We start from the raw sequence: 24,687 nt of genomic DNA on the forward strand, positions 1-24,687 counted from the left end.
TGTTTACCTTATGCACTTCACTCACCTTGGACAATGAAAACTGACCAGATTTGTTCCACTTTTGCTTACAGAAGGAGGCAAATCCTGCTTGCCTGATTCACAGGAGAATAGTGATGCCTAGCACTTTTCATCCATCCATCTCAGTGCACTTGACAAAGGAAACTAGGTATCATTATCCACATTTTACATATGGAAAAACAGGCTTAAAGGAAGTGAGGTGACTCACCAAAGTCACAAAGCAAGTCATTTGGAAAGCTGGGTATATAAACCTTGTCTCCTAGTTCCCAATCCAGTGCCCTATCCACTAAGCTGTCCCTGTCTCCTCTTTTTCTACTTGTTTTTAACATTAAAAATTCCTGTCTTAACTACTCTAGATGACTCTCTGGTGACTAGTTAGTCAAACGATATCATAACAGTCAAGAGAGTGAAAGCTAAACAACTGAGAGAGAAAAGGATCCATACTCAGGGTATTTAAAATCCTTTGCTTTTATTTATTAGGGTTTTTTTGTTTATTTTTAATGTCAATTTGCCTTCAATGACTAAGGAAAGCTTTGAATAAAAATAGTCATTGTTAAAGATTCAACATCTTCACCCCTTCAATTATGGTGTGAGAGAAATCAACACATATCTTCTGAGATGTGCAGGAAGTCCTCCAGCAAAACTATAACAAAGCAGATTTGGCATTTCTGATATTTCTAAATTCAAGCAGAAAATCAAAGTTAAAAAACTGTAACCCATTATTTATATGTTGTACAACAGCAAAAAAAGGGCACTTAGCAAATTAAAAAAAAAAAAACGTTGCAAGTGTCCTTTAAAGCAGCATCATTAACTTGGAATCTGGTTAGGTTTGTTTGGTTTTGTTCTTTTTAAGAGCTAAAAGTACTTGACCTTATGACCAGTTTTGTAGTTTTACACCACATTTAACTGTTGGGGTGTAGGGGTTGTTGTTGGGGGGTTTTTTTGGTAAGTTCTTATTTCTTCCCTAGTATCATGAGATGGATTGGATGAATGGACTATAAGGTGGATAGAAAGCTGGATAGATCATCGGACTCAACAGGTAGGAATCAATCGCTCGATGCCTAGTTGGCAGCTGGTATCAAGCGGAGTGCCCGAGGGCCAGTTTTGTTCGACATCTTCATTAATGATCTGGATGATGGGATGGATTGCACCCTCCGCAAGTTCACGGATGACACTAAGATCGGGGGGAGAGGTAGATATGCTGGATAGGGTCCAGAGTGACCTAGACAAATTGGAGGATTAGGCCAAAAGAAATCTGATGAGCTTCAACAAGGACAAGTACAGAGTCCTGCACTTAGGACGGAAGAATCCCATGCACTGCTACAGGCTGGGAACCGACTGGCTACGCAGCAGTTCTGCAGAAAAGGACCTGGAGATTACAGTGGACGAGAAACTGGATATGAGTCAGCAGTGTGCCCTTGTTGTCAAGAAGGCTAACAGCATATTGGGCTGCAGTAGTAGAAGCATTGCCAGCAGATCAAGGGAAGTGATTATTCCCCTCCATTCAGCACTCGTGAGGCCAATCTAGAATATTGCATCCAGTTTTGGGCCCCCCAATACAGAAAGGATGTGGACAAACTGGAGAGTCCAGTGGAGGTCAATGAAAATTATTAAGGGCCTGGGGCACATGACTTATGAGGAGAAGCTGAGGGAACTGGGATTATTTAGTCTGCAGAAGAGAAGAGTGAGGTGGGATTTGATAGCAGCCTTCAACTACCTGAAGGGGGTTCCAAAGAGGATGGAGCTCAGCTGTTCTAAGTGATGGCAGATGACAGAACAAGGAGTAATGGTCTCAAGTTGCAGTGGGGAAGGTCTACGTTGGACATTAGGAAAAACTATTTCCCTAGGAGGATGGTGAAGCACTGGAATGGGATACCTAGCGAGGTGGTGGAAACTCCATCTTTAGAGGTTTTTAAGGCCCTGCTTGACAAAGCCCTGGCTGGGATGATTTAGTTGGGGTTGGTCCTGCTTTGAGCAGGGGGTTGGACTAGATGACCTCCTGAGGGCTCTTCCAACCCTGACCTTCTATGATTCTATGATCATGTACAAGACCTGCATGATCAACAAGGAAAACTAATGATACACGGCATATAGCGAAACTCACTGTTCACGCTGGATGTAATTCACTCCTCCCACATAAAACCCTATGCATAAGGAGCACTGAGGGGTTGAAGAACTGGAATCCATGCTCAACAACTGTGCCTATACATTGTGTCGGTGTAAATATGGATTCACAGCCCCCCTCGCCGGACGCCTTACTGCGGTCTTCTTGCCTGCCTATGTGAGGCTAGCACAGAGACCCTATCAACGACGTGTAGGCGGTGCACAGGTACCCATGTGACCACCCTTTCTGCAGTGCCCAAAATACCCTCCCCCTTCTCTAACAGAGCCCCTATCCAGGGCTTAAACAGTGCAGAGGGCACCACACCAAGTAGGAATTTCGCCCAAGTGCAGTTAAATGCATAAAGTAACAAGCCAGGGAGCTGGCCGGGGGGGGGGGGCAGAGGAATCAGAGTATTTGTTTCTTATCTCCTCCCTTTCATTTATAGCACAGCAGGTAAAACATTTCCAAAAAGAAGCCAGATGTACAAATTGCTGGTGTCCCTTTAGAACTGGCTTATATGCATGTTTACCACTGCCCTCTACTGGACAGAACCAGACCTGTTCGTGTGTGTCAGTTTGTAAATGTCTTCTGCTCTGGTTCCCAGTAATGACAGCTAGTAGGGAACCTGAAGCAATAAGGGCCTGTGTTTTTAACACAGCAGTCTGTGAGTTCAGCAGCCTAGAATGGGGGTGGGGGAATAGTGAGTTCAGTATTAATGGTTTTTTGTTCTTAAAATCCTCAGAAAGAGACAAGGTTTTGTTTGATGGGCTTTTCGAGCCCTGAAGTGACAGCTGCTAATGTGCGAAGTCTTGGCTTGTTTCACAGTGGGGGAGAGGACCCCATCTCTCTCTTAGTCTAATTATTTTATAACTTTCTTTGTGGTTTTCTATACAGCTACCTACAGGAGTTTGAAATGAAGGGCTAAATTGTCCCTGACCCTGTGCATTTGGGAGGGGACGGTGAAAGGAGCTTTCCCTCTGCCACTTACCTATACTCCAGACACAGGAGCCAATTATGATCACAGATCACTCCGGAGATCACCAGGGGCAGAGAGGAAAGAAGTGGAGCCCTAGCTCTACATCAGTTAGCAGACCTGGCTACACACACAGGCGTGAACACACTGCACACTCCCTCTGTGCACTAGGAAGCTCAAAGATAGTATGATCAAACCCCAGAACAACCCTTGGTGCAATGTGATTCAATACTACCCTTCATTCAGGGCTGTATAATTACAATCCCTAGCTTTTATCTAGTACTTTTCATCAGCAGATCTCAAATGCTTTACAAAGGAAGTCAGTATGTAAATTACACATTCTAACTGAAGTGTGGAAAGCGTCACACCATTGGGTGGAATCTGAATTGCTGACAGTTTCCAGTAAGATTCCATTTTTTGAGGATACTAATAAAGCATTTTTTAGCTTAAGGGTCTGATCCTTCAGGATGCTGATCACTCTAAGCCCCCAAAAAAGGCACTAAGCCCCTCTCAGAAGATGCTCGGGCCCTAAGGGTCTCTCAGTTAAGTGACAAGCTAGGATAAGCTGTATCATTAGGATTGTTTATGCTTTCCATACTCAAGGAGGGATCTAACTAAGGGCTTTCCTACACTGCCCCACAGTTTAGACCACCAGGGTAAGAACTGCAGTGCACATCGAAGTGCTGCACTGTAACTCCCTCGTGTGGCTGCTGCGGGCACAAAGTACAGGGTTCCTAGTTCACATTAATGTAGTACATTCATTTATGTAGTACAGCAATTTATATATCACTCTTCTTTCTGGAAGCATAGTATATTAGTGTGAACTAGGAACCTTTCAGTTCGTGCCCACAGCATCCACACGGGAGAGTTACAGCGCAACACTTTGGCGCTCAGTGCTATTCACACCCCAAACTACAAGGCAATGTAGACATAGCCTTAGATGAACGTAGTTTGCAAATAATTCGTTGTTTTATAACATGTTTTATAGCTGTTTACCCCTCAAGGCCACGAAGAAATTTATGACACTAATAAAAACAGAGTGAAAATAAATAAAAGAAGCTTTAAATTAAAGGAGCTTAAATTTTACAAATGTGTTATAAACCAGATAAACATGTACAGGTTTTGCAAGTTTGGGTTTAGGGTATCCTTCTTCCATATTTTATAGTATTCTTAATGTATTTTAAATGTAAGCAATCTGTTTTATTCTTAAACATTATGCTCTTTGTTCCACAATTTGGTAAAACAAATTTCCCTTTAAGCCATTGCTTTTCCTGACCACAAAAAAAAAAGACAGTAGTATGTGCTCTGAACATAGTATGTCACTGCTTAGCAGCCTGCCTGTATATTTTGTACCCGCATGTAGAAATGGAGAAATCCTTAGGGATTTTGCCCTGAAGAACTAAGGTTAAGTAAAGGAGAATGGGGATGACTTGCAGTAATTTACCCATATCACAAAATCATAATTGTGCCATTTGAAAGATATCAATAGGACATTTGAAGAGCAAAATACGGCCACACCCCTTCCCTGTCTTTCATCATCATCCATCTCTGTCTGGCATTGGCTCCCTTCCCTCTGCATTCAGGCCTTCCATTGTATCTCCTCTGCTCAAGAAACTATCACTAACGGCACCTGTCTTTCTAACTACTGTTTTATCTCCCTTATTCCTTTCATCTCGGTACCTCTTGGCCATGCTCTTTATTCTCAGTGTTTCAATATCCTCTCCTCTACTTCACTCCTTGATCCCATTCAGTCTGCTGACACCCTCTCCACTTCACTAAATTTGGCCGCACTGAAATAAATATAAACTCCTTGGCATCAATTTGCTCCCCACTCACTCAGTGGAGAGCTTTTATGCACATGTGGGCACATGGTTGATTGGTGCAGAATTGTTAAACTTGGATAGGGATGCAAGTATTATTTATTCAGTATAGGCAAAATCCTGAAGTCCATACTTAGACAAAATTCCCATTTGTAGCCTTAATTGGAGTTTTGCCTGCTTAAGGACTGACCAAAAAAATGAGTGAGTGCTTTAAGATTTGGTGCCATATAATTAAGAGATTGACATCTTCCTAGATTTAGTGCAGTGTAACTTGAGCTTCCTGTTTACCTTTGTTCCTGGCATGGTACAAGTTGCTCATTGGCTAAATAACAGGATTGTCTAATCCTAATTGTAATCTGTTCTATCTCAGATTTGTTTATACGTTTTAGCCATGTTGTTTTGGAGGATTTCTCTTTTAATGCTGTGGTGGCTGCTGCTGTTAATATTCTCCCTGCTGTTTTGTAATTTCAAGTCAATGTCTCCTACAGGGCCCACAACATAATAGGCTCGGATTTCATCAAAATGTGTCTCAAAAAGTGTTCTGTAAGCTTTTGTGGGTACGTCTACAGTGAAAAGGAAAAGCCACAGCCCCTCGACATGGGCTTGCAGGATTTGCTTTACAGGGCTAAAAATAGTAGTGGAGCTTTTTCTTCTGCTCAGGGCGGAGCTCAGGCTTGAGACGCACCCCACTCACCAGGTTTCAGAGCCCAAACTCCAGGCTGAGCGGGAAAATCTACACCGGTATTTTTAGCCCTGGAGCACAAGCCCCCCGACACGGACTCTGTAGACCCAAGTTCTGAGACTCACTATCGTGGGGTTTTTTCAGTATAGATATACTCTTTGTATGTTTCTCCAAAAAGTTTAGATTTGAAGATAGCCCCGTAAAACTTTTGTGGTGACCTACTTGCTCACACCCTCTCTTGCAGAAGTTGAGGCTGTTTGAGTGCATTCTGTTGATGTTCACTGGAATTCTCTCCCAGCTGATGAAAAGGTAGTGAGTGTTGTGTGCTTTCTGAAGGATAGCTGCCCAGAAATTGTCGTCATTGGTGCCCTGAAATTTTCTGAGGTGTGTGACTTATATTAATTAAACACTATTATTATTATTAATTATTTGTATTAATATAGCACATAGGTGCCCTAGTCATGGACCAGAACCCCACTGTGCTAGGTGCTGTTCAAACACAGAACTAAAAGATAGTCCCTGATGCAAAGAGGTAGATATGGGACTTATCAGCATAGAAATGGTAGTTTAATTCAGTGATACACAGGGAATGGCAATTGTACTTTAGATCTGAATTTTTACAGTTAATTAATATATACAATTCTAAAATTGCCATTATCATTGTTCATTTTCTAATTTGTATTAGTTTCCATCGAGCTGTGGTTTCAAGGAAGATACAAAAGGGTGAAGTCTGCTGCAAGGAATATTTTGTAGACTAGACAGGGACGTTTTGATATCCCAGAACCAGAGCCTTAGCTAACGTAAATCAGCAGATCTCCACTGACTTGAGTGAAGCACTTCCAGTTTATGCCAGATGAGGAGCTGACCCCCAGTTTATTTATATGTTTCCAAATAAATACAGTATTTCTAACACAAAGGTTATCTGGGGTTTGTGCTTTGATCTTTGCAGAATCCATAAAAATTATTGATTTCATTCTTTTCTCCATGCTCAGCAATGTGTATGGAATCAGATAACCATGTATTATAGACATTAAGCAGACTGCCTGATAGTATGTGGTGAAATGTGGCAGAGACAGAAGCTTGCATTTGATTCTTCTTCTCTCCTCCAAATGCCTGCCATCATATAGAGTAAAATCTAGGGCCTGCTTAAAGCAATATAGAGAAAGGGCACAAAATAAAAGGGAAATTAGATTATTTTTAATTTGAATTTCTACTAGTTCTTCTGTAGTGATCAAAAGGTGCTGTATCCTGGAGTAAACTTTAAAAAAAAACAAACAGTAAGGAAGCAGTTACAGTTCCTGGCTCTACTACTGGTTTCTCTAAGTATCTGTGAAGGCAAGTCCTCTCATTAGATTGTTTGGCATTTTCAGACCTTCATCTTCTGAATGCCTAGCAGAAATTCTCTTTAAAGTAGAGTTTGGGACACAAAACATGAGAGCAATCTTTGGTCAGTGTATGTACATTGAGTAAAGAAATCTGTCTCCCTTCTGTTTCTTTGAGCGCTAAGATTCTTCTACTCAAATCATCCAACTAAGTGATGAGCTAATTGAGGGGTGTATTTCATTCATTTCCCCAGATACGTGGCCTACTCCAGAGAACTCCCTGCAGTGTTTACAGTGATTTTTGAAGGAACATGGTTGAATTACATCTCTAGCCAAAAGTAATGTGCTGGCATAGCATCTATGTGACTGAAAATAATAAGAGTAACCAAAAAAAGAAAGTGTATTATAGCACAGATTACCAGGGACTCTAAAAACACTGTGGACCTGATACTCCACAGCCCTGCACTTTGTGCAGTCATTTACACCTGTACAAAAAGAATGTCAAGTTTTCCAATCAGACCAGTACAACCACTTTGCCCAAAAGCAAATTACTATACAGGGGTTCAAGGCAGTAGAAAATCAAGCCTCCTTTCTCCAAGTCACCCTACTTGACTGTTCAGTTGATGTTTAACGTGGGCCGCTCTCCCAACAAGTCCACTGCACTTGTAAGAAGACAATATGAAAAACACATTCCTTGATGACATTGTACTTAAAAAGGCTCAAAACAAATAAATCAACTTAGTATGTTATGAAAGAATTTTAAAAAAATACCAACAGATTTTACTGTTTTCATTACAACTATTTTTTTCCTTGTTGGCCTGCTTTATTTGCTTTTTGCCAAAATTAAAGATGGCCCCAGAAAACAGCACAATAAATCCTCTGATTATTTATGTGAATGACAATTGTCATTTCCAAGCAAACGATTGATGGAGGCCACTTTGCTAATTAACAATCAGAAGCAAAACTCTAATTTTTTTAAATAAATATTTCTTTAACAAACATTAAAATTCTTGTTATGATTGTTTAGCCAGTTTTTAAAAAATGAGCAACTTAAAAAAGAAGATTTTATTACCCACTAAGGCTTTGAGGGGCTTCTAATCCATATAAGTTTAGAGAATAATAAAAGGCAATTATATTCCTTTTAAGTTGCCGTGGTGATTTGTTACTGATTTAAGAGCACTCTCAGCACTACTACATATTTTTGGGATAGCTCTGAGTTTGTGGCCCCTGGAAAGGAAACACAGGTTCTGAGATGCACCTTATTAGCTGGAATCATGCCTGTTGAATTCTTATTCTAAAAGCACAAGCCTGGTTGTTTTCTAAGGCCCAGATCCTACAATGAGCTCTGCATTTTGTCCCCACATGGAGCCCCAGACAACTGAGCTTCACAGCAGGGGCAGAGGTCTGCGTGCATAGCACTCATTGCAGGACTAGGGCCTAAGCCCGTAGTAAAACAGTCGGGAAACATATTGGATGAAATCCTGGGCCCACTGAAATGGCAAAACTCTTACTGACTTTAATAGGGTCAAGATTTCATTCATTAAGTAATCTCCTCCATAGGGGTGCCACTTTGCTAGAATCGCTACTTTTTTGGTACGCTGTTCCACCTGATTTACCAGCTGAGAATGGCCAATCCATTAGATAGTAGATTAAAGGGGCTTCTGGCCTTTTAAATTTTCCTGCACTGAGTAAAATGGGTGCATATTGGTTTTAAAGAAGCAGAAAATGGATTGGCTTGGAACTGTAGAATCCGTATAGTGTGTTGATGGGAATCTGAATCAGTCAAAGAAATGCATTAGAGTGTTTTTGGATTTGTGTTTTGTTTTTTTTTCCACTGAGCAGGCCCACACTGAGCACCTTTCAACAACAGAGTTCCATCAGTGTGTATTGAAATGTGAACTGTCTGACGGAAATACTAGTTGCAAATACATTTGTACTTTGTTCTCCAATTACACTTCGGTTCCTGTGTTGTGCCATTGAGAAAAGGCAGCCTTGACAGTATAGTTAATATTTTACCCAGGGTGACTCTGGGAAACAGAAGGCTGGGTATAATTGTTCCTCTAGAACAACATCGGAGTTACATTTGTTGTATAATGAATATAAAGTAATCATTTTTCTCAGAACCGCAGGAAACTAATTGTTCTTTTTTCCTGGCATACTAGGAGTGCGGATCCTACATTTTCTTACTTTGATTAAAGTCAAGAGCTGCTGCCTACAGCCAAGTACAAATGAGGATAAAAAGCAAAATAAAGTATTATTGGGAAAGGGTAATAGCATGAGTTGGTGCATGTGTCTGGTAGCTCATGCCAACAAAATTGAGTCTTTGTCCTGGTAAAGACTTATTCCAGGATAATGTTTACATGGGCCAAATTCTTCTTTCATTATCTTGTGTTCTTACTGAGGGTAAAAAATGCTACAGTGGTGTTAATAGGGGAAGTAGAGCCAGTGTGTTAAATCTATAGTTGTAACAGTCTACCTTTGTGTTTTTGTTGTACAGGATGCACAATGGTGATCGGATACAAAGAAATACATGAAACAGAAGGGAGAATATCCTCAAAAGAAGACCTGCATTTGTTCAACTTGAATATATTTGAGGCAGTTCTACAACATAATGCCAATATTAAATACATTTGCTGTGCAGTAAAAAGATTCATTCATAAAGCAAACCCCTTGTGACTACACACCATGTAGTTACAAACTCATGTTTCAAGTGAAAAAAAATAATTTTAAAATATCCAACATTTTGTGTTCAGTGTAAGAGTGAAATTAATTTTGTAAAACCAAAGAACTTTGCCAAGCTACGTATCAATAATGAAATTCAATTTTCTTTTAGGTGCAACTCCTGCTTTGACAAAATAAGCTAAAAAACTCACTACGCTTATTTTCCTACATCAGGAGCGTCTTAGCTTATTCTTCAAATTTTTCAGCTTTTATCCTATTTATTTTGATTTCTCCCAGAACAGATCCTAACCCCTTTTAATACCTGAATTTGATCCAGTTTCTAGTGTTGGCAATCCAAGTCAGATTCAAAACTGGGAAAGGCCTCTTTTCCAGTTCTGGTCTGGAGATGAATGAACTTTCATGAAAATGGCAGAAATGGGTATAAAGCACATTGGCCATCGCTTCACAGAAACACATAAAGGAGAGTCATATCATAGATCATAAGGCCAGAAGGGACCATTGTGATCATCTAGTCTGACATCCTGTAAAACACAGATCATACATCCCTGAATTAATTCCTGTTTAAAGTCCAAAAACAGTGGCTGAACTAGATTATATCTTTAAAAAAAATCAAATCTTGATTTTCAAATTGCCAGTGATAGAGAATCCACCTTGGGGAGTTGTTCCAAGAACTGGTCCCTGTGGGTTAGTAGATGCTGTTTAGCATCCTCCTGTTGGAGCGAAAAATATTTCATCAGCATATGTTGACTATATCATGTGGCTTTTACCCAAATATAGAACACACATATTTATTGAACACTTTTGCCTTTTCTGCATTACAGACAATTCTACTATTTCCACCTAGTAATAGACCAATGCCATTGTTAGGATTCTTTTTGTTCCTAATATACTTTTAAAAACCTCTTTTTATTGCCCTTAATGCTGCAGGCAATAAATTATTCCTTGTGACCTTTGGCTTCCCTTATCTATTTTCTACTATTCCTAGCTTTTGAGTTATAGTCATTAATTTCAACTTCCTCTTTCTTCCATCTGTTATATAAATTATGTTTATAGCAACTTTTGTTTTCCCCCTCAGGCAGGTTGGTTATTAACCAAAGTGGCCTTCTTTCTCTATTATGAAGTTATGAAGATTTCCTTCTTGCCTAACGCTTTCTGTGTTGTTTATGTGCTTATCTTCTGAGGTCTTCAGACCTAACACTGTGGGCCTAGTCTACACTACAAAGTTAAGTTAACGTAAGCCACCTTGCGGCAACCTAGTAAAGCATGTGTCTACACTTAAATTTGTCTCCCACTGATGTAAGTGCCCCCTTACACTAATACAGTAGCACCACCTGCCTGAGCAGCGTTGAACCATGGTCACTGTATTGAGTCAACGCAGCATGACTGTAAACACTGTGTTGTCTATGTTGACCTCAACAATCCTCCAGCAGCTTTCCCACAATGCCAGACACTGACCGCTCTGGTTACAGAACCCCCCTGCATAGGGGTCACATATATTGGAAGGCCTCCTTCACACTGAAATCCCTGCACATTTTTGTTATGCCTTTTTCTGATTGTCAAGTGTGGAGAGCACAAGTAGCAGCTCTCCATTGTTGTGTGCAACTGTCCAGCTGAGCATGCCAGCTACACACTCCAGACATGCTCCAGTTCAGAGCAGGCAGGAGATGTTAGACCTGCCGGGTCTGTAGGGAGAAGATGTTATGCTAACACTGCTACAGACCAGCCACAGAAACACAGACATCCACAAGCAGAGTGCACAGGGGATGCAGGAAAAGGGGTACGACAGGGACCAGCAGCAATGCGACGTCAAAGCAAAGGAACTGGAGCAGCCATACCACAAGGACAGGGAGGCCAACAGTCAATCTGGTGCCAAGCTGTAAATCTGCCACTTTTACAAAGAGCTACATGCCATATTTGGAGGAGACTCCATTGCCACCCTACAGACCACTGTCGATACCCCTGAGAAGTCTGAGCCACAGGCGCCTGGCTTGAACAGCAAGGATGAGGAAGAGATAGAGAAGGATGGGTAACCAGGTCCAGCTGTGCCATGAGCCAGCACCTCTTTGAGACTCCACCGCATCCAAGCAGTCCCAGCAGTTGAGCACGGGTGAGCCTGATGAGGGGAAGAATCCTCAAGAAAGCATGTAAATTTATTTCCCATTACACTGATGGTGCCCCCAACTTAACAGGACACAGTTATCGACTTTCATTAATTTACTTGACCTAGAAGAGGTAGTGGTGCAACAAGGAGAGGCACAGTTGCTATCAGCTTTTCATTCCACTATAGAGTTAGGCAAGGAGGGCCATGTGGAGCAGTTTGTTTATGTGTAGTGGGATGTTCTTTGAATCCTGCTGAGAGATCTCACTGAAACTTTCATGGAGGTACCCTACAATCCTCTGCTGAAAGTTTCTAGGGATGGCAGCCTCATTTCTTCCTCTGCGGTAGGACATTTCCTATGCCAGTCAGCAATAACATTGGCAGGCATCATTGCAGTACACAAGCTAGCAGCATACAGGCCCAGGCAGCTTCAGGATGCCAGCAGCAGCTGTGTTCTCTCTGCTTTTTTCCCTGCCTCAGGAGTGAGATACCAGCTAAAATCACCACTGTCTGTGGAAAATAGAGCCGGTTTTCAGAGCCATTGCCCTATACTCATAGTTTCATGCAACCAAGCAATTCCCTCCTCATTTCCATCATCCCTGGCAGGCCATATTCACCATGGCTGGTGCTGTGAGTGTCGCCGGGCAGAAGCACTCCCAAGCAGATGTATCAATAAGCAGGCCTTGTTTAAAACTTCAGGGGAGCAAGTGAAGGGAGTTCTAAATCTTGATTTTCACTTTCTCTTGTGACTGTACTGACCATGGCACCTCAGTGTGTTTTATCTGCACTTGCTGCCATTGCAGCCTTAAGGGATTCCCCCTTCACACCCGCCAAACCTAGAGCCAGATGTGGAGGAGAAAGAAGAGGACTCAGGATGACATGTTCAATAAAAGCCTTCAAGGCAGTTCTGCATCAGACCGTGAGCACAAACCCTGTATGGTGTACTTTACAAACAGCCTTGAAAAAGAAAGAGTGGAGAGGAGAAAGGTGCAGGAAAAGGAGAGTGAGATGCACCTGGACATAATGGGACTTCTCCAGCAGCAAACACAAATGCTGCAGACTCTTGTGGACCTACAGGCTCAACAATCCCAGGCTTACCTCCCTCTACAGTCCCTGGAGAACTCCATTTCAGTGCCTGCCCCCCCCACACCCCCACTCCCACAAATACACACACACACACCTGGCATCAGGGGCCTCATCACTATCACTCTGCCCCAGGGGACATTAAAAACAACCACACCTTCACATACTCAGACCTGTGAAAGCCAGGGCTGGTGTATGTGTAGCTAAAATGGACATGAATGTTCTTTACCCTTCATAAGTTCTGTTCTATTAATTTATTACGTGGATAGAAAGCTGACTAGATCGTAAGGCTCAACGGATAGTGATCAATGGCTCCATGTCTAGTTGGCAGCCGGTATCAAGCAGAGTGCCCCAAGGGTCAGTCCTAGAGCCGGTTTTGTTCAATATCTTCATTAATGATCTGGAGGATGGCGTGGACTGCACCCTCAGCAAGTTTGCTGATGACACTAAACTGAGAGGAGTGATAGATACGATGGAGGATAGGGATAGGATACAGAGGGACCTAGACAAATTAGAGGATTGAGCCAAAAGAAATCTGATGAGGTTCAACAAGGACAAGTGCAGAGTCCTGCACTGAAGACGGAAGAACCCAATGCACCGCTACAGATTAGGGACCGAATGGCTCGGCAGCAGTTCTGCAGAAAAGGACCTAGGAGTTATAGTGGACAAGAAGCTGGATATGAGTCAACAGTGTGCCCTTGTTGCCAAGAAGGCCAATGGCATTTTGGGCTGAATAAGTAGTGGCATTGCCAGCAGATCGAGGGACGTGATCCTTCCCCTCTATTCGACATTGGTGAGGCCTCATCTGGAGTACTGTGTTCAGTTTTGGGCCCCACACTACAAGAAGGATGTGGAAAAATTGGAACGCGTCCAGTGGAGGGCAACAAAAATGATTAGGGAACTGGAACACGACTTATGAGGAGAGGCTGAGGGAACTGGGATTGTTTAGTCTGCAGAAGAGAAGAATAAGGGGGGATTTGATAGCTGCTTTCAACTACGTGAAAGGGGATTCTAAAGAGGATGGATCTAGACTATTCTCAGTGGTAGCAGATGACAGAACAAGGAGTAATGGTCTCAAGTTGCAGTGGGGAGGTTTACGTTGGGTATTAGGAAAAACTTTTTCACTAGGATGATGGTGAAGCACTGGAATGCATTACCTAGGGAGGTGGTGGAATCTCCTTCCTTTGAGATTTTTAAGGTCAGGCTTGATAAAGCCCTGGCTGGGATGATTTAGTTGGGGATTGGTCCTGCTTTGAGCAGGGGGTTGGACTAGATGACCTCCTGAGGTCCCTTCCAACCCTGATATTCTATGAGTCTATGATTCTATTATATTTTTAATGTATTTGCTTTAAAATTGCACTGATTTTTCTTTTGACTGCTTCTGTGACAGAACAAAATTCCATTATTTGGCACGTAATTCATCTTTATTATTTCACAACATATGCTGCAGAGTGCCTAGCAGTTCTGAAAGCAACCACTTACTTGTTATTGTACAATGTGACACAACTCATACAATCTGTGATAAACACAGTGTAATAATCATACATGCACACCAAGCACCACACAATTCTTAACAGGCTCCGAAACAGCCAGGCCAGTCAGAGCACAGTATACAACAATGCATTACTGTGGCTCAGTGTTAAAGTGCTCTTTCAAAACCTCCCTGAACTGTATAGCTCCAGGCTGATAGCCCTTGTGTCTGGCTGTTTATACTCAGCAGACAGCCACTCCAACTCCACCCCAGCAGCAACTTTTCCCCCTTTGCTTCACAGATCTTATGGGAGGACACAGCAGGCAGCTATAACCATTAGGATATTCTTCTCACTGAGGTGCAATCTTATGAGTAAACAACACCAGTGCCCCTTCAATCAACCAAAAGCAGATTCAACTATCATTCTGCACCAGCTGAGCTGGTAATTGGATCTTTCCTTGATGCTGCTGAGGTGGCCGGTGTACGCTTTCATGAGCCAAGGAAGCAAAGGGTAGGCTGGTTCCCCTAGGATCACTACTGGTATTTCAATATTGCCAATGGTAATCCGCCAATCAGGAAAGAAAATCCCTGCTTTCATCATTCAGAACAGTCCTGTGTTCTTAAAGATGTGAGAATCATGCACCTTCCCTTACCAGCCCACACTAATGTCAGTGAAGCATCCCCAGTGAGCCACTAATGCTTGCATAACTACAGAATAGTAGCCCTTTCTGATGATGTACTCTATGGCAAGGTGGTCTGGTGCCAAACAGGGATATGCGTGCTGTCTGTTGCTCCACTGTAGAACCCCATTGCTGCAGATCCATCCGCTATGCCCTGCACAGTGCCCAGAGTTACAGTCCTGCATAACAGGAGGCAAATAATGGCCCTGCACATTTGCATGACAACAGACCTTCCAGTGGATTTCCAACTCCAAAATGATTTCCCACTGACTGGTAGTGAACTGGCATTGCAAGTTTCCACAGTACAATCGCCACTCACTTCTCCACTGTCAGTGCAGCTCTCATTTTGGTGTCCCTGCTGGGGTGAGCTCAGCACACAGACCCAAGAATGTGCCCTTGAGCATCTGAAAGTTCTGCAGCCACTGGTCATCATCCCAAGTCTGCGTTACAATGTGATCCCACCAGTCAGTGCTCATTTCTTGGGCCCAGAAGCAGTGCTCCATCATCTGGAGCTGCTCCATGAATGCCACCAACTTGAATTGGTTCTCGCTATGTCCCACAACAATCTGTCCTCCATGAAATCTGTTCCCCACTGATTTGGTTCTTCTTGCAGCTCTGGAAATACCAGAAGACTGTGCATCCTGTGGTTGCAACACTTAACGACAATAGTCCAGAGCTGTGCTGGCTCCATGCTTCTGTCAGAGGGCTGCGCAGGTTTATGTGATTTTGAAAAAAGGCACAAATATTATGGGATATAGATGACACTATGGGATGGAATCAGTTGCATGCTGGGAACTTGACCCCTTGCTCTCAGTCACCCCAGAACGACTTATTTCAGTCCCACCATGTGTTGCCAAAACTTCCTCTGGATGGTGGCAGGTTGCACACTGGGATACCTACCCATGGTGCACTGCACTATGCACCAATACAAGCACTCCTGGTGAGTACACACACCGCAGACACGAGAAGCCAAGTATGCACGTGTACAAGCGATATACTAACTGCATCAGCTTTATGTCGACGTAGCTTGCATTGACCAAAGTTTGTAGTGTAGACCTGCCTTGAGTTTCATTATATGTTAGGAAAGTACTGATCACACTGTACAAAATAGCATAACCTAAGTCAGTGGTTCCCAGACACGCCAGCCAGTACGCCCCTCAGCCCGCACCGCTTCCAGCAGCTCCCATTGGCCTGGGGCAGCGAACCGCGGCCACTGGGAGCCACGATCGGCCGAAACCGCAGACGCGGCAGGTCAACAAACCAGCCCGGCCCACCAGCAGCTTTCGCTGAACAAGTGGCGGAACAAGTTTGGGAACCACTGACCTAAGTCATAAATAATAATAAACTGACACTTCTCTGGGTTCCATACACAGTGGGAAGTGTAAAAATAAAGCAAAAAAATCTGTTCTAATGGTCACTTCTGTCAGGGACAAGAAACAGAAGTTGCATAAGACTCTTGGGAAAGTCTGTCCACACACTTAATTAACAGCCCTGTTTTGCAAATCCAGTAATATATGCACATCACAAACAAACCAACAAATACAAAATGTTTGCATTGGAGGGACTTGGGGAGAAGAAATTACGTGTATTGGGAGTCCCAGAAAAACACAGGAGTAGCAACAGATGTAGAGGTGGCCCCTCTGGATGGAGCTGAGGTCATGGAAGGGGATTTGCATATAGAGCGTGCTCCAAAGCCATGAGCATTTACCCTTGATGTAGCACAGGTGATGTGTGCCCACATTCTTGGACCAGTGCTTCAAAAACACCACAACTGCTCTCTTGCCCAGAGGAAAGAAGGACCTTAATAAAAGGGAATGTTCATTTACATTGTGGTTGGGAGCTGGGCAGAGTTTCAGCCCAGTGGCAATAGAGCCATGCAGAAAAGGAGAGCTGGCCATATCTCAGAACTTGACAGCAGCACAGCACAAGATGAAAAGTCCCTTTGAAACAGCTTGGAGAACTTTGAACATTTGTGTGATGCTCAGGGGTACCAGGAATCTGCAGAAAATGGGACCTCCAAGGGTATGTCTACACTGCAATAAAATACCCACAGCTGGCCCATGTCAGCTGACTCGGGCTCGCGGGGCTTGGGCTGTGGGGCTATACTATTGTAGTGTAGACATTTGGCTTGGTCTGCAGCCCAGGCTCTGGGACCCTGGGGAAAGAAGCGTTCCAGAGCCCGGGCTCCAGCCCAAGCCAGAATGTCTACACTGCAATTTTATAGCACTGCAGCCCAAGGCCGGTGAGACCAAGTCAGTTGATACAGGCCAGCTTCGGGTATTTTATTGCAGTGTACCCTAAAATGTTTTGCCCCTGAAGGATCACTGCTACCTTTAAATTTTCTCTTTTCTGTTGCTCCCAAGGATAAACTTGGATCACTTGATGATTTCCTGTTCTGATCATTCCTTATGGGGCACCTGGAATTGGCCACTGTCGAAAGACAGGATACTAGGCTAGATGGACCTTTAGATGGTCTGACCCAGTATGGCCATTCTTATGACCTTTTTCCTCCCTGTTGCTACCATCCTTCCATTAGTACAAAATGTAGCACAGATGTCTGGGAAATTCAATAACAAGAACTATAAAGACCCAGGTTCCCAACTAGTGTAAATTAGCATAGCTCTGGCATTTCTGTTTCTGGTCCCTGGAAGAAGTTACCATTGAAATAGTCGATAGAGTTATGTTGATTTATACCAATTTTCTTTATTAAGTTTTATATACTTTAATGAAACTATTGATATGCTACTACTGTTAAACAGTGGAGAAATACTGTAAAAACTCAGTGGAGCTACCCCAGTTGACACCAATTTGGACTCTTCCTCTAAGAGCCTTGAGCCATTCTAATTGGGCAGAATTCTACGCAGACCTTGCAGAGACATATATGACCGTACACTGCTCAAGACAGTGGAGAGTCAGGCCTTAGGTGTAATTCCACTGGGATATAAACAAACACTTCCACAACTGTGAGCGGGTGAATCTCCAATTAGGATAAAAGGTAGCATGCCATGCAGACTGAACAAGATGCTGGGTTAAATATTCAGATGATCACTGGGAGATGGTGTTTTAATGGTGGTTGCTCTCATTGATTCAACAATCTGATGACGGAAAAACAACAACCTAAACCGAAAATCTGCATTTTAAAAAGGCATTGGACAGGAGAGGCACACAAAAAATTGGCTAGAGAGAAATCTGTAGTGGATATGGCTGCATAATGGAAGCCAGCTTTTCCTAAGAAAAAGACAGCAAAAGTGAGCAATGTAGTGTGTCTCATATACATGCCATTCCTTGTAGCTGAGGTTCCAGTTTGAAGACTATCAGCATCACTTTCCTCCCCAAGGCTCATCTAGGTCATTATAACCTTTGCTAAGCAGAAGTACTACAGCTTGTGATAAAAAGGAGATTACAAGTATATTTGTTGCACAGAGTTTAGAATGAAAGGAATCAAAATTTCACAGGGCTGTAACCATGATTGCAGTTAATTTAATTGATTGTTCAGAGCCATTCTTCTTTGGTCTAGACAGGTGATTTGTATGATTCATACCAAAAATTAAGTTACATTTTGTAGAGACTACGCCCATCACATTACAGAATCTGGAATATCAGCCACCTGTTTACCAAACTAAAAGTCCTGGGAAAATTGTGCCTAATTCTTCAAACTTGTCCTCATTTGACCAAACTTCACAATGGATTCATGCACTATCCCTTCATGCACATTTAAAGAGCCTGGTTTAAATCTGGCTTCAGGCAAATAAGTTTGTTGGTCTAAATTTAGCCTCTAGTAAAAGTTTATCCACATAAAAAAAACCCCACCACACAATTATGCACATGCCAGTGTAATTGGCAGACTCTGCTCAATAGAACATGAGACTGGAATAGCAGGGGTGGTGCAGGTCAGTGTCAGGGGGACTGGCAGTCCAAAGTGGGAAACATACACAGTGCCTGGTTCTCACCAGTGTCATCATCCTTCCCTCACTTTGAGGAACACTTACCCCTACAGTTTCAAAGCAGTGCATGCGGATTTAGCCACATAACAACACCTCTGAGTACTTTCTTTGAACAGTGCAGGAGTAACCATCGTGAAACATTTGTCTGTTCAAAAAAAATGCAGTTTACCTTCAACCAATACTATAAAGCAAAGCCTGGGCTTTATCCACTTAATCCAAAGGTCAAATGATATAGAAAGTACAGGGTGAAAATAATGAGACTGTAAAACGAGCCTTAGTGTTTGGCTCAATCAAAGGTATTGATAACAATTTATGTTAGAAAGAAGAAGCCATGCTAGTTATTGAGAGCTGTGATTTTTCAGGTGTCGTTACTCATGTTTAGTCATCATTTATTGTCACTGTTATGTATGCTTTGAAATACTCCTCAGATTTTGCTTGGTCGTCATTCAGGGAAAACCCAGAGATTTCAGTGGAAGTTTTGCATGCCTAAGGACTGAGTATACACAGAAGCCCATCTTCTGAAAACTTCTCTCACTTTGGGTAGCACCATGAGAGGTCCCACGGAAGTCAGTTGGACTATTCATGGAGTAAAGCACTCTCCAGAGGGCTGGACCAGCACTTTGCAATGCAGTCCACATAAGCAGTAAACAGAGCTGTCCCAAGAGCAGGGCAGGGACCGAACTGTGACTCAGCATCACAGTTCAGCTCCTGCTTCCCTCTTGTCCCATGAGGGAATTCATCTGCCCACGTCCTTTCCATGACATAGTTTCCTACTTTCCCATCTACGCCAGCTCAGCTCTGCTGGTCAGCAAAGGATGTGGGGATGAGGTGGATAGAGGCATCATAGCAGCCCACCAACAATTTCTGCCCCCACCACACTGGGTCTAGCAAGGTGGGCCGCCTAGGCTGAGGAGTAAACAAGTTCCTTATTCCTTTGTGTGGGTATACAGTGGGGTCACAACTGAGCCCACAACAAGAAAGGCGTTCAGAATCCCGTGTCACTGTAATTTCCCAGTTGCGTTGTTTCTCTTGGCCATGTTACCCATTTCCTGATGCTGGTATTACTTATGACACTTCTACATGCAATTGCCACCAAATCTGTCCATTTCTATCTTCCATTATTTCTATTGTTACTTCCACTTCTATTATTTCTCTTGTCCATAAAGATACTCTAGGTTCTGTTCTTTTTGCAGTTGGTGTCAAAGTCCTCTTTACATTCTGTTGTTTCAAGATACCTCTGTCTCTCGGTGCAGTTTCTATTGTCCATGTCAGTATCCTTTCTAGGTTGCATTGTTTCTACTTTAGCTACTATGGCACAGGACTGAAACAATCAAGTTCTGCCTGACACCAGAGAAAAAGATGTAAGAAATCGAGAAGTGGGTATATTTTTCGTATCACAAAATGAGGTTTCAACAATAACAAATGTTTTGAAATGTTTTTATGTTCACCAAAATTTGTCAGTTTGTGATGGTGTGATAAATGAAAAAAAAATCCCAAAATAATTTCAAAATGTTCCCATTTGGAATTGTGGGGAAAATCCCACTTTTCAATATTTTACTTTTCACCCAGTAAAGTAGAGGGGGGAGGAAGAAGAGAAGGGGAGGGTTGTTTTTAAAGTGAGAGAAAGTGGGATTTTTCCCATCAAATGTAAACAAAAAAACAGAACGTATTTCATTTAGAATTTTTTTCCTTCAAAAAAACAAAAACAAAAAAGGTCATTAAGTATTTCAATTGAAATGAAAAAACTCTTATTTTTAAAAAATTATGAAACAAACTTACTTTTTTACCTGCTCTACCTAGCATATCAATGCATAGAAATTTTAATAAGTGTTGCATATTACAAGTGGAATAGCATAATAGATTCTCAAATTTCATAGTACATATGCATTTTACTTGGGTGGCAGCCATGCACAAACATATCGTGAATCCTGACAGAAGAGATTTATAAAGATGCTGCGCTTAATACATATATACACACACACCTACATGCACAAACAACATGGAAAGGAGCTATAGAAAAAAGCAGGAGCAGCTTCCAAAGAGTTTTGTTCTTTAATCTACTTAAAGAACAATTGTTAAAAAATATGACTGTTGAAAATAATCAACTGCTGCCAAGGCAAACTGCCAACTCCATAGAATTCCAAATGTGTCCAGGAACATATGTGATGGAGAGGGAGTAAAGGATTACTTTTTGCACAGGGAATAATCTGCAGAATCTGCCCCATTTTTTGTGGTTACTAATCAAGTAACAATATATTAAAATATTTTACTTTTTTCATTAATACACTTATTGTCTGCAAACAACACGGAGTATTGACTAAAAAAATGTTATCTACCTACTATATTCCTACACTGGGAAACAATGTTCATTAAAAAATTCCATGGAGCTAGTGATAAACTAGGTCTTCAAAGGAGCATGTGAAGAAGAAATCCATAAATACAGACATAAATTCATTTCAGATTTTTTGACAATATTAGATTTGTGTAAAATAAATTTGCTAATAAATTTTCAGTTCAAAGTTGCATTACTGAAGCTGTTTCTACGTCTTTAAATACTTGGAGAGGTTTGTTCTTGGCTAACCATTTGAATCATACATCACACCAGAGCTTTGCATAAACAATTATCAAAACAGACTGGAAGAGTAATGAGGAAATGGCTAAACAACAGAAAGAAAGGATAATGATGAAATGTTGATTTGCCCCTGTGTGGCAAGCTTAAGAAACCTGTACAGAGAGGATGTCACCTTTTTTTTTTTTTAAATCAATGCATGTACCAGAATTTGCTTTTGGCAAACATTGCTTAACTGCTGCTGTTTTCTATGAAGTCAATGAAGACTGAGTTAGATAATGAGCTGGCATGCACTTTTGAAATGTTTACTGTGTTCTTTAAAGTAAGGGGACATGCTGGTTCTTAAACTAATTTGGGTTTTTGTTGTTGGCTCCCCTGGCTGCTACTCCCCCCTTCTCCCTTGTCTTTGGAATAAACAAAATATTTTTTTAATGTATCAAAAGATTCAGTTATACAATTGTATACTCAGTAGATTCCAAATGGCAAACAATTGGTACATGTCAATAGCCATATTAATTTCATCTGTTTTCTCTGTAGTTTACACTGAAAGAAAAAAAATCTGTCTACTCGGGGTAAATGTAGCAGAAATATATTGTCTGAATGACAAGATATTCCACAGACAATGTAATCTTTTACTTCTGGGTTTTTTGTTTGTTTGTTTTGGGGGGGGGTTGGGGGGGGGGGATAGTAGCAGCAATTCCTCATAAGGGGAAGCTGCACCCACCTTGCTCAATGCAGCGTTCAGGAAGGTTATATATGGGAATTTCCCACCATTTGTTAACTAGGAATTTGATCTGAAAATGCAGTTTTTAATTCAAATTGGCATTTCCCGGCTTCATGCTGACATGCACTATCTTGTTAAACAGTGAGCTCATTTGTGATTCCAGCAGTGTCCAATCTCATTGTCAGAGGTGATAAACCAGTTCCCATCCCACTTTCTTTGTGCCAAATCATGCACTATGTACTCAAGACTTGAGCCTGATCCTTTTGTAGCAAATAGGAGATTTGCCTGTATGAGGACTAAGAAAGGAATGCAGGATTTGGCCTTGTTCTGAGAAGAATCTATAGGATTCGGTCTTAAATACTTTTAAAGTTTTATTTAGAGATCAAAGTTCCTGTACAAAGTTCTTGCCAAACTCTACTCTCTGTCACTTGCCTTCAATGTAACTACATATGTGAGTATACCAGATAGTATACCAGATAGTGAGTATACCAGACAGTGGTAAGAACCTAGAATGGTTGCACTTTGAAAGTCCATTCTGTTTTTGAAAGGTTCTACCATTTCCTGAGAATATGCTGCTGGAAATAGGAATCGCTCTACCAGCAGAATGAACTTTTTAAGTGCAACCATTGTAGATGGATAAATATACATAGTTAATGAAGCAAGATTTTGTCCTATGGTATTAACAGATCTTATGTGACTAACAGTGTTGCTTGACTCATTCACTTATACACCCATTATTTTAATTAAAATGCCTTTGAGATATAATTAAGCTGCCATTTTATTCCAGTTTGGGGGTTTCAGAGTTAAGCATACACTCAAACTCCCATTTAAGACAATGGTAAAATTCACATTGACTTCATTAGGTGAGAAATCAGACCCTATGGCTGAAAGAGATTTTCACAATTAGTTCTATTTTGATCTTCTTTTTTCTTTTTTTAGGATGGTGCTTGAGAGAAAAGAAAAATCATCAGTTGCTTACAATTTCACATACTCTGATAGCTTTTGTTTAAAAATATAGCATTGCTACCTTTTAAAAATCAAAGGAGGTTATGTGCCATGCAAGGAACCCTAAATAAGAATTCATTCCATTTGCCAATATAAGTAAGAGAAGATGCAAAACATGTAGAGATTTTGATGAAAATGCTGAATTCAGGTTAATGGCTAGCTACCAGTGATTTCACTGTTCAGTCAATCAAGCAGTTGTTGGCTTTTGAAAGCTAGTGAACAATCAACTTTATCAAAAGGAAATTCACATGCTACATCTCCAATAAATGGCCAGCCAGAGCCCAACCACAGGAGGACAAATTCATGTATTCATACAAAACAGAATTCTGTGTATAAATTAAGGTAGTTACCAAAGCTAAACAATCTTTTATTAAAAATCTGCTGCATGCAATCCCAGTGCAGGACTTCAGTCCTCCTAAATCATTGCAGTTTGGTGCCTTTTGCAGACTGATGTTTCAGCATCAGTAAATCAGTGTTTCTGGCCTTCTAATGTTATTCCAAGAAATACTTTCTTTCAAAGGCTACATTTAAGGGAATGAAATGCATCTCGAGACAACTGCACTAGGTCGCTGTACTCTGCCTTATGTCTCCTACTGTCCTGAACAGAACCACGTCAGTTCCACTCTGTTCAAAGCACTCTATGGCTCTTCCTGGGGCTGAAGGACTTTGTCCTAAGAAGAAAACTGAAGAAAAATGTATTTACTGAGGGACAACCTACCCTAAATTCTCAGTTAATGAGGGACTCATTGCTATATTTGCTTTCCAAAAGTTACTCTAAGTATAACCTTTCATGAGTGATGTACCCAAACATTTGGATACTAATACTTTAACTGTATCGCTGAATCTATTAACTTTATTTGAGGATATTGAAGATTACTTACTATATGTATTTTATTACTTTCAAACCAAACTTTGTACTTTTGGATAAGCATTTACCCAGATGTACAGACACTCTCTCCTTAACCTGTGCATTATATAATTTTACCATGAGCTTTAATAAAAAATTAAATCTCAAGTTACTGAGATCTTCTTGAATTCCTCCAAATCTTGATATTGAGGGAAGCATCTCGAAGTTTTACTGAACATATCTACATTGCATGGGTTAACAATACTAGCTGAACTTTGAATGTCTTGTCCCAAGGTACAACAGAACCCAGTGCAAAACCTGGATACATTCTTTTGGTAGCTGTCTCTTCTTCAGTTTCCCCCAAAGTGCAGGTCAGCAATTTGAAGAGGAACTCTTCAAGAAATTACAAGCTTGATTATGGACATTCTTTTTTCAGTGAACTGCTTGCTCATTTGATTAATACTCCAGATTACTCAACTGTATACCTCTATACATTGGGCCAGACTTGATTCACCATATGTGCCCTGTTCTGGAGACTTTATACTGGCTTCTTCCAGTAAAGATTTTGTGTTGATTTTAGAAGATCCTGGTAGTGACTTTAAAGGCAGGTTCATGGATTCATATTCTGCATTTCTTCTGTGCTTGAGTCTCACTTCCTCCCTCTG

This window comes from Lepidochelys kempii, chromosome 6 (assembly GCF_965140285.1).
Source record: "Lepidochelys kempii isolate rLepKem1 chromosome 6, rLepKem1.hap1, whole genome shotgun sequence".
NCBI classification, from domain to species: Eukaryota; Metazoa; Chordata; order Testudines; family Cheloniidae; genus Lepidochelys; species Lepidochelys kempii.